This window comes from Pinus tabuliformis, chromosome 9 (assembly GCF_031772625.1).
Source record: "Pinus tabuliformis cultivar Carrire ecotype Pingquan chromosome 9, CPIR1, whole genome shotgun sequence".
Classification (NCBI taxonomy): domain Eukaryota; kingdom Viridiplantae; phylum Streptophyta; class Pinopsida; order Pinales; family Pinaceae; genus Pinus; species Pinus tabuliformis.
The window spans coordinates 542,797,717-542,808,416 of NC_142307.1; positions in this window are offsets into that span (position 1 = coordinate 542,797,717).

Here is a 10,700-nt window from a genome sequence, read left to right on the forward strand (position 1 = left end):
AATTCTCCTTCAGAATAGGAGGAATCACAGGAAGAGGAAGAGCTGACAGATGAGCCTACTACCAGAGGAAGAACGAGCTGGGAACTCTGATAGATTCTACGGGATGCAGAAGAATTCATTGTTGCACCCAAGAACAGTAAAGGGAGTGAAAACAACCAGACAGATACCAGACCTTGGCAGCTCAGGTTGGGGAACCCTCCAAATTTCAGGGCGTCGTTCAACATCAAGTATGGGTGGATGTGATGGTGGAGGAATATAGCTCTATAATGATGAATGATGTCTGGGAAGTGGTGCCTAGGCCTCAGGACAAATCAATTGATAGGTTCGAGATAGCTCTACAAGATCAAAAACGCTGCAAACGATAGTGTGGAGAAATACAAAGCCAGGTTTGTGGCTAAGGGGTATGCTCAAAAGGAAGGAATAGACTACGAAGAGACCTTCGTCCCAATAGCCAGGTATACATCTATTAGAATCGTGATATCTCTTGCAACACAGATGAGGCGAGAGATTCATTAGATGGATGTCAAGGCGACATTCTTGAATGTGTTAATAGAAGAGGAAGTATACATTGAGCAACCAGAAGGCTTTGAGACACATGAGAAGAAATCTCATGTATGCAGATTGAAGAAAGCCTTGTATGGGCTCAAACAGGCAACCTAGAGTATGGTATGGCCGAATTGATGGCTACTTGCAGAAGATGGGGTTCTTCAAGAGTGATGCAGATTCCAATTTCTACTATCTAGTTGTAGAGAATGAGCCTCTAGTCCTAGTATTATATGTGGATGATCTCTTCCTGATAGGATCATCCAGGTTCATCAAGGACTGCAAAAAGAATCTAGCCACAGAATTCGACATGAAGGATTTGGGACAGGTGCACTATTTCCTCAGGTTGGATGTTTGACAGCAGAAGGGGGAGATCTTCCTTGGACAAGGGAGATATGGGTTAAAATCGGCAACTAGGGCCAATATCCATGTGGTCTTCTTATTTATGGCAGTTGATATTTTTCTTGGATTTCTCTCGTTGAGAGGTGTAGGATTGATCTAAAGATCATCTGATTTTGACATGTATTCATGGAGATATGAATTTATTTGTGTTATGTAACAATTCGTCAAGGTCGGCCAGCAACGAGATTACCCCTATCTATCCTCAATGTTTTATTATAAATAGAAGAGGTCTTCAAGTCATTTTGACACACACTTCTCCTAAGATCTCTCTCCACTTGTTTTGGGTTTTGGTGGCTAGAGAGATCAAGAGGGAGAAGCCCTATACGTGGGAGGAAAGGAGACTAAGGGAGCTGCCCTAGAGGAGATTCCCTAGCCCTAGACGTAGTCAAAAGGAGAAGGCTCTACGCAGGTTTATATGCAGTCAAGAGGAGGCTCTTCTAGCAGCAAGGAGAGGGTTTCTATAGTTGTCAATGGAAGCCCTAGATGCTATCAAAGAGAAGTCTAAAATGAAATTAATGAAGCATGCCCTAGCTGCAGTCATGGAGGAGTCTTATCACAATAAAGAGAAGCTCCTATGTTGTCCTAAAAGAGGCTTCTATAACCCAACAAGGAGAGGCTTTAACACTGTCCTAGATCATTGTTTCAGGAAGCCCTAATGATGACCTAAACACAGTCTTAAAGGAGGAGACACAACCGCTGCCTTAGAAGTGCCCTTATGCCCTAAACGTAAGCCTTACTAGAGCCCTAATCAACTGCCCGTATACGTTGTATAAGGAGGCTCTTATAACACAGTCCTTTGTGTTATAAACGCAGGTCAAGTAACACAACAAAAACTGCCCTAATTTGTTGTCAAGAAGACACATACGCAGGTCAGAAAGGCTCCTTATTGTTGTCACAAAAAGGCCTTATACATAGCCCTCCTAACCGCAGTTTGTGAGGCCCTAATCAGAAGGTTGAACCTAGTATTACAACATGAAGGATCTGTGTTGATTTGTTGTAGGTGACAGTGTGTTCTATCAAGGTTGTTTGGGCACATTAGTATTGTTTTTGAGCTTGACTTGAAGGGCAGAAGAAGCCACTGAAAGGAGGAACAAGAGACTGTAGCTTAAGGGCTGATTGAGGCACTAATCAAAGGGACCTAAGTCTCAGCCCACTGCTGGGCTAGGCCGCAGGCCATAGCCAACAGTTGGAAGTATTTAAAGTGTTGTGTTAAGAAGGATAACAACCCCTCAGGCAGCTGGCAGTTGGAGAAAATGTGTGAAGGCACACCACAGTCAATATTTTGTATGGGAATTTGAGCACTCAGATCATTAGCATAATACATGGAGTTGTCATACTGTTGAAGCCATTAGAGGGTTGTATGATGTTGCTGCAATGTGAGATGGACAAAGCTATTGTCATGGGTTGGTATTATTGCATTGAAGATTAGTCAGCTAGCAAGGTGCAACATGGTGATGGAATCACCTTGGAGAATCAGTTAAAGAATGGGGACTGATAAGAATGCCTTCACCTGAGTTTAGAACTGCAATCCTTGTCATCAGATCTATAACCTCATTGTGTCATCTTCATGGAGAAGATCTCTAATGTCTGATCTTTTATTCTGGAAAGTCAAAGTGTTGACTTCAAATGTATTTATATTATCTCTCTTTGTTGAACTATTGAAGAATATAAGAAGAATTGGTCAAGGGTTTCCCCACATTGGAGTTTTTCCCTGGCTGGTGCCACATCTTGTGTCCTCTTGCCTTGGCTTGTTTTATGATGTTTATGTTTATGTTTTATCTACACTTTACTATCATGCTGATGTGATTGCTAATCTAGAATTGATATTGAGCTAATATGGAAAACTTGAAGTAAATAGCTCTAAGCATAGAACATACCTAAAATTAACATGGTATCAGAGTTGAGGCAAAGACAAAGCCCAAGCAAGAGTGAAAGAGCAATCACCTGTTGGACAAGATCAAAGGCTCAATGGGTTCCTCATCCCACTTCTCGGCTTAATTGGAAGAGCAAGAAGTGGTGGATTTTGTGAAGGGTAAAATCCCTGAGCCTCCATCAGATGCATCGGCTACTCCTAAGAACAAATACACCAAGGGTGAAGTCGAAGCGAAGACAATTATCAAAGATTCCATTAACAAGCATCTGGTGGCCTACCTAAAGGTCACTTCTGGATCGAAGGGTGGAAGGAAGAGCAGATGCCTTGCTTGCAATAAGTTTGGCCATTAAGCAAGGGAGTGTCCAAATAGAAGAGACACATCACATGATAATGAATTCAATCATTCTAGGGGCATCTTCAATGATCGAAGGAATGACAGGTATAATGGCAAAGGAAAAAGGAATGTAGGACATCAAGGAAATGGTTGACTCTCCAAGAAAGCAAGGAACTCCAAGTATGAAGAATCAAATGTTGTTTCTAATAAGCAAAAGAAGTATTATCTTATATTGGCCCTCTCCACTACCCCTCCTTTGGACTCGTTGGGAAATTGACTTATTGATAGTAGTACCTCAAGGCACTTTACCAAATACAAGGAAGTGCTCTCTAATCTGATAGAGAAGGAACCAATCTTGGAGATTATCCTTGGAGATGATGCCACCTATCCCATAAAAGGTGTAGGGAATGTTACTCTTCAATTGAATCAGAGTAACTCCATTCATTTACAACAACAACAAAAATGTGTCTCTGATCTCAAGAAGAACCTGGTGTCCATTTCAGCAATGGAAGTCAAAGGTTTCAAGGTGGCATTCATCGATGGAAATGTATGTGTTTGGAAAAGGAATTCTAAAGATGCTTTTACTCTTGGGTTCAGTGTTGGCAATTTGTATCAAGTTGCAGGAAGTCCAATGGGGACCATGTCATGTGACACATCTCTTCTATGGCACTGGAGATCTGCCCATCTTCATTGTAAGGCCCTACCCGATGTGAGACAGATGGTGACAAGGATGCCTGAATTCAAATAAGAGCATGAAGGTACATGTTTGAGATGTACTGAAGGAAATCTTACAGGGGGACCATTCCCCTCATGTAATAGCAAGACCACAGATGTGGAACAACTCGAGGGATTTGAGATTCATGATCGGGAATCTCATGTATGCAGGTTGAAGAAAACTCTCTATGATTTAAAGCAAGCACCCCGGGCTTGGTGTGAGAGGATTGACAACTATCTGATAAAGCTGAGATTCGCTAGGAGTGAAGCCGATCCAAACCTTTGCTTTAAAGTTATGAATGATAGACCTCTCATACTAGTACCTTATGAGGACGACCTCTTTCTGACAAGTACAGACCCTCTCATTTGCAAAAGTAAGAGGGAGTTGGATTCCAAATTTGGAATGGTGAAATGCAAGCCCGTGACTACCTCGATGGAGCTTAACTTTAAGAAGTTATGCGGTAGTGTTGTCGAACGTGATTTGGGAAATGCCTCTGAGTTTTGTCAACTCATAGTAGCATTGATGTTCTTGGTGAACTCCCATCTGGATAGATGTTTTACAGTTAACATGTTGAGCCAACATATGGCTAAGCCTCATTGGATTAGTGCCAAGAATCTTCTGAGATATCTTCAAGGCACAATCTCTCATGGATTGAGATACACTACTAGAGCTGTGAGGTTGCATGATTATTCTGATGTTGACTGCGTAGGCAGTGTGGAGGATCGTAAGAGCACTTCTGGGTGCTGGTTCTCTTTGGGTTCTGCTTCGATATCCTAGATGAGCAGGAAGCATAAGACAGTTGTTTTGAGCACCGCTGAGGGCGAATACATAGCTGAGAGTATGGCCTCCTGTGAAGTTGTCTAGTTGTGGAAGTTCTTTTGTGAGTTGTTTGGACACGTGTTGGATAGCATCGTGATCTTTTGTGACAACTAGAGTGGGATTCGATTGTTGAGGAATCTCGTGTTCTATGATCGCTCCAAGCATATAGATAGCAGGTACTACTTTATCTAGGATATGGTACAACGGGGAGAAAGAAGGCTCCATCACTCTAGGACTAATGTGCCGATCGCCAATATTCAGATGAAGCCCCTGGGAAAGGTCAAATTCTTGACTTTCTGAGAATGACTAGGAGTCGTGGAGAGACTCTCTCCTAAAGGTCCCCTATGATATGTACTTTGAGCTCTAGGAGCTCCGGGGGGCTTGGGGGTACTTCTTGGAGCGATGAGCAACCATAGGGTGAGTGGTTCAGCCTTCCCCTAGTGGTCTGCTATGTAGGCAGGATGAGTGGTTCATCCTTCTCCTGCTGAGACACAATCATAGGGTGAGTGGTTTAGCCTTCCCCTAGTGATTTGTTGTGTACAGGGTGAGTGGTTCAACCTTCCCCTAGATACTGCATGGCGACATGTAGGTAGGATGAGTGGTTCATCCTTCTCCTGCTGAGACATCCTACCCATGCAGTCTGGGACTCATGGGAAGCACCTCTCATCTGGCCAATGAGTAGGGAAATGAGGATAGGGACCATAGTACTATTGATGGATGCATCGTGTAGCACTGTACTCCCTATGTTAGGATGATATTGATCTGGGATCAATTGGAACTGACTTTGGGTCAGTAAGAGTGGTATGATACACTCTCTCTATTTAAAATTGATTTCGGATCAGTAAGAGTGGTGTGATACACTTTCTTTATTTGGAACTGATTTCGGATCAGTAAGAGTTGTATGAGACACTCTCTTTATTTGGGACTGACTCCGGGTTAGTAGAGAATGGTATGATACATTCTCGATCACTTCTTCTTCTTCTTCTTCATAGTTCAGCAGAGCAGAGCAGAGTAGTGCAGGGCACTGATGGAAGACATATTACGGATTGGCAGATGGATTAGCAGATGGAGTTCTTCCTAGTTGAGAGGGAGTGTTAAAATTGGAAACTAGGGCCAAACTCCATGTAGGTCTTCTTATTTATGGTAGCTGATATTTTTCTTGGATTCCTCTCGTCGAGAGGTGTAGGATTGATCTAAAGATCCTTCAATTCCAACATGTATTCATGGAGATATGAATTTATTTGTGTTATGTGACAATTCGGCAAGGTCGGCCAGCAACCAAATTACCCCCATCTATCCTCAACATTTTATTATAAATAGAAGAGGTCTTCAAGTCATTTTGACACACACTTCTCCTAAGATCTCTTTGCACTTTTTTTGGGTTTTGGTGGCTAGAGAGACCAAGAAGGAGAAGCCCTAGACGCAGGAGGAAAGGAGACTAAGGGATTTTCCCTAGAGGAGATGCCCTAACGCTAGACGCAGTCAAAAGGAGAAGGCTCTACGCAGGTTTATATGTAGTTACGAGGAGGCTCTTCTAGCAGCAAGGAGAGGGTTTCTATAGTCGTCAATGGAAGCCCTAGATGGTGTCAAAGAGAAGTCTAGAACGCAGTCAATGAAACATGTCCTAGCCGTAGTCATGGAGGAGCCTTATCACAGTAAAAAGAAGCTCCTACATTGTCCTAAAAGAGGCTTCTATAACACAGCAAAGAGAGGCTTTAACATTATCCAAGATCACTATTTCAGGAAGCCCTAATGATGACCTAAACACAGTCCTAAAGGAGGAGACACAATCGTTGTCCTAGAAGTGCCGTTATTCCCTAAACACAAGCCTTACTAGAACCCTAATCAACTGCCCTTATACGTTGTTTAAGGAGGCTCTTATAACGCATTCCCTTGTGCCCTAAATGTAGGTCAAGTCAAGTAGCAATAGCTGCCCTAATCTGTTGTCAAGAAGACACATATGCAAGTTAGAAAGGCTCCTTATTGCTGTCACAAAAAGGCCTTATATGTAGCCCTCCTAACTGCAATTTTTGAGGCCCTAATAAGAAGGTTGAAGCTAGTATTACAACATGAAGGATCTGTGTTGATTTGTTGTAGGTGACAGCGTGCTCTATCAAGGTTGTTTGGGCACATTAGTATTGTTTTTGAGCTTGGCTTGAAGGGTAGAAGAAGCCGTTGAAAGGAGGAACAAGAGACAGTAGCTTAAGGGTTGATTAGGCACCAATCAAAGGGATCTAAGTCTCAGCCCATTGATGGGCTAGGCCACAGGCCATAGCCAGTAGTTGGAAGTATTTAAAGTGTTGTGTTAAGAAGGATATCAGCCCTCAGGTAGCTGACAGTTGGAGAAAATGTGTGAAAGGCACACCACAGTCAATATTTCGTATGGTAATTTGAGGGCTCAGTCATTAGCATAATACATGGAGCTTTCATATTTTTGAAGCCATTAGAGGGTTGTATGATGATGCTGCAATATGAGATGGACAGAGCTAGTGTCATGGGTTCGTATTATTGTGTTGAAGATTAGTCAACTAGCAAGGTGCGGCATGGGATGGAATCACCTTGGAGAATCAGTTGAAGAATTAGGACTGATAAGTATGCCTTCACCTGAGTTCAGAACTGCAGCCCTTGTCATCAGATCTACAACGTCATTATGTCATATTCATGGAGAAGAGCTCTGATGTCTGATCTCTTATTTTGGCAAGTCAAAGTGTTGACTTCAAATGTATTTGTACTATCTCTCTCTACTGAACTATTGAAGAATATAAGAAAAATTGATCAAGGGTTTCCCCACATTGGGGTTTTTCCCTGGCTGACGCCAAAGCTTGTGTCCTCTTGTCTTGGCTTGTTTTCTCATGTTTATGTTTATGTTCTATCTGCACTTTACCATCATGATGATGTGACTGCTAATCTGGAATTGATATTGAGCTAATATGGAAAAATTGAAGTAAATTGCTCTAAGCATAGAACATACCTAAAATTAACAATATGCTACAGAAATCCTGAAGAGATTTGAGATGCAGGACTGTAGGCCTATGGCTACTCCATTGATTACCAACTAGAAGAAAATTGATGCATCAGAAGACAAAGATGTTGATCACACCTTGTACAACCAGCTCATAGGATCCCTAATGTATCTGGTCAATACCAGGCCAGACATTTGTTACACTCTCAACACCCTCAGTCAGTTCATCGTGGAACCTAAGAGGGCACATTGGGCAGTAGCCAGACATGTTCTCAGGTATATATGAGGAATAGTCGAGCATGGACTATTGTACACTAGAGGCAATGACATCAGGCTGAGTGGGTTCACTGATGCAGATTGGGCTGGAATTTTAGTAGATCGGAAAAGTACAACTAGGTAATGTTTCAACATTGGATCAGGAATGACCTCCTAGCGCAGTAGGAAACAGAAATATGTGGCTCTGAGCTCAGCTGACGCAGAATATATGGCAACTAGCACAACTTTGTGCGAAGCCATATGGCTTAGGAAATTGCTTGTGAATATATTCAAGAGAAAGATGGAAGCAACTAGGATCATGTGTGATAATTAGAGTTGCATTAAGCTCTCTGAGAATCTAGTATTACATGATTGGTCAAAGAACATTGATATTGTTGATTTGGGGTAGCATCAAATGTGCTCTAGCCACGAAAATTGGTGGTGAGACTAAAGCACATGAGATCTTCAAGACCCAGAAATGGTTTAGGCAGATTTTAACCGGTTTGGGAGATATTAAAATAATAAATATTTTTTCCTAAGTCTAAACTTAGGAAAAATAAAATATTAATGGGTATTAATATAAAACTGGGTTAGAAGGTTCCAAAAGTCATGAATCAAGCCAAATCTAATCTTAGTCGTTGATTAGAGATAAAATATCAGTCGTTGATGGATCAACAAGAAAAGTATAAGGGGAGACTTGAGAGTCAATTGGAAGATACACCAGAGTGATCAGTCATTCATTTTGCTAGAGCGGGTTTGCTAAGAAAAGTTGAATCATTTTGCTAGAGCAGTGACTACGAGGCAGAGACAATATTGAGAGACCAACGCAAAGCAGAGACAGCCATAGTAGTACCCAGTCCAGGCTACACAAAGCCCAGTAGAGGAAGCACAGAGTCTAGAGAGACTGCATCATCCACGCAGAGGGTAGAGGGAGTGACGCAGAAGCCTCTAGAGGTTACGCAGTGCCTCAAAGGGCTGACGCAGAGGGTCCTGGGGATGACACAGGTTAGCAGAGGGCTGATGGAATGGCCAGAAGGGCCAACGCTGTGCTTCGATTGTGTCGGAGAGGGTTTCTGCGGGACAGGTTTTCTGGATACTTGTTTCCAGATATAAAGGCATTGTTGCCATATATTTTTCTCTGTCGGGTGAGCCGATTTAGGCACCTAGTTGTACTCTGATAAACTGCATAATAATATAACCCTCTGAATAGCAGCACCTGTTTTCACGCATTGGGTTTTTCCCGGGACATTGGTCCAAAAATAACGATGTCACTTGTGTGCTTGTTTTCTTTCAGTTGATAATCTGTAGATGTTGATATTGTACTTATGTTTATTTTCAGTGTTTTCATGGTAAATAACTTGTTAAGTAATTAAACAAGTAGGAAGAAATAAACCAGATAGTACAGGAAGAATTTCTAACGGGTTAAACTTAGAAATTCCAACATGGTATTAGAGCGTGGTTGCAGATCATAGGAAAACTGAAGGCATCAACTGAGTAGAGAATTTACAGCAGATTTGGCTGTCCTGAGTGACAGAGATGATCCTTGCAGATGGTAACAGAGGAAGGAGTGACGCAGAGGGACTGTGTCATCATTCTGGGCCAGAGAAAGGCAATGCAGAGGCTAAGGGAGGCAGTATCAGGCTCACGCAGAGGCCAGGAGGGCTGACGTAGTTGGCTGGGGGAATTGATTTGACGGTGCCGGGATTACGCAAAGCCAAGTGGCTCAATCCTTCAGTTGCTAGGGTATAGGAGACTGTGGGTAATTTGCGGAGCGAAGCTGGTGGGGTACTTTGGTCAGAACAATACCTGACAGGGCAAGACCAAGGTGGAGGGAGTTGCTGCCGAGGCGGATTTCTAGCCAAGGAACCCGGATCAGTAGTGCAGTTGCACAGATGATCGGAGTGGGGCAACTTGATGTTGGCAAAGGGATTTCTAGAAGGGAAATCGAGACTCAGAGGGAGCCGAACCGAGAACTTCCAGACAGGAAGTTGAGAGACTCAGCAGAAGTCAGATAGAGGACTTCCATGAGGGAAGTAGAGAGTCTCGGAGGATTCGAAAGAAGAACAACGAGATGGCCGTGAATGGGCTGAGAGATTAGGATGTGCTAGATAGAGCGTCCAACTTTGTGGTTTGGAAGGCCAGGATCTTGTCCATTCTAGACAGAGATTTCTTCAAGGGCTTCGTCACAAGAGTGATCGTTGTCCTAATTGACCCGGTAGCTAATGAAAGGTACGAGGAGGCAATGGCAAGGGCTAAGTGCATCATCCTTGATGGGGTCAACGATCATGCAGTACCACATATTACCGAGAAGGAAACGACAAAGGAGATGTGGGATGCCTTGAAGACATTGTACCAGAATACTTTCATGCAGAGGAAGATGCTTATGGAAAATCAACTAAGGGCATACCAGATGCAGAAGGGAGAGCAGATAGATGTTTTCCTCGGTCACTTGAAGGAGATTTGTGACCAGCTAACTTCCATAGGGGCCACGTCAGATGAGGAATTGATGGTGAGGATCGCATTGAACGTAGTTTCCAAGGATTGGGAGGTATTTGTCTAGAGCATACTAGGTAGGATGAGTCTTCCAGATTGGGAAGAACTGTGGGTGGCTCTTCGTCAAGAAGAGATCAGACTACTGACCAAGGTGGGGAGTAACTGCAAAGGGGTCAGAATCAAGAAGGAGGAAGAAGAGGATGCGGCTCTAGCATTTGTGGGAAAGTAGGAGAAGAGGAAGAAGAATTACCTCTCCAAGGTCAAGTGCTTCCACTGTGGGGAATTGGGTCATTTTGTGAACCAG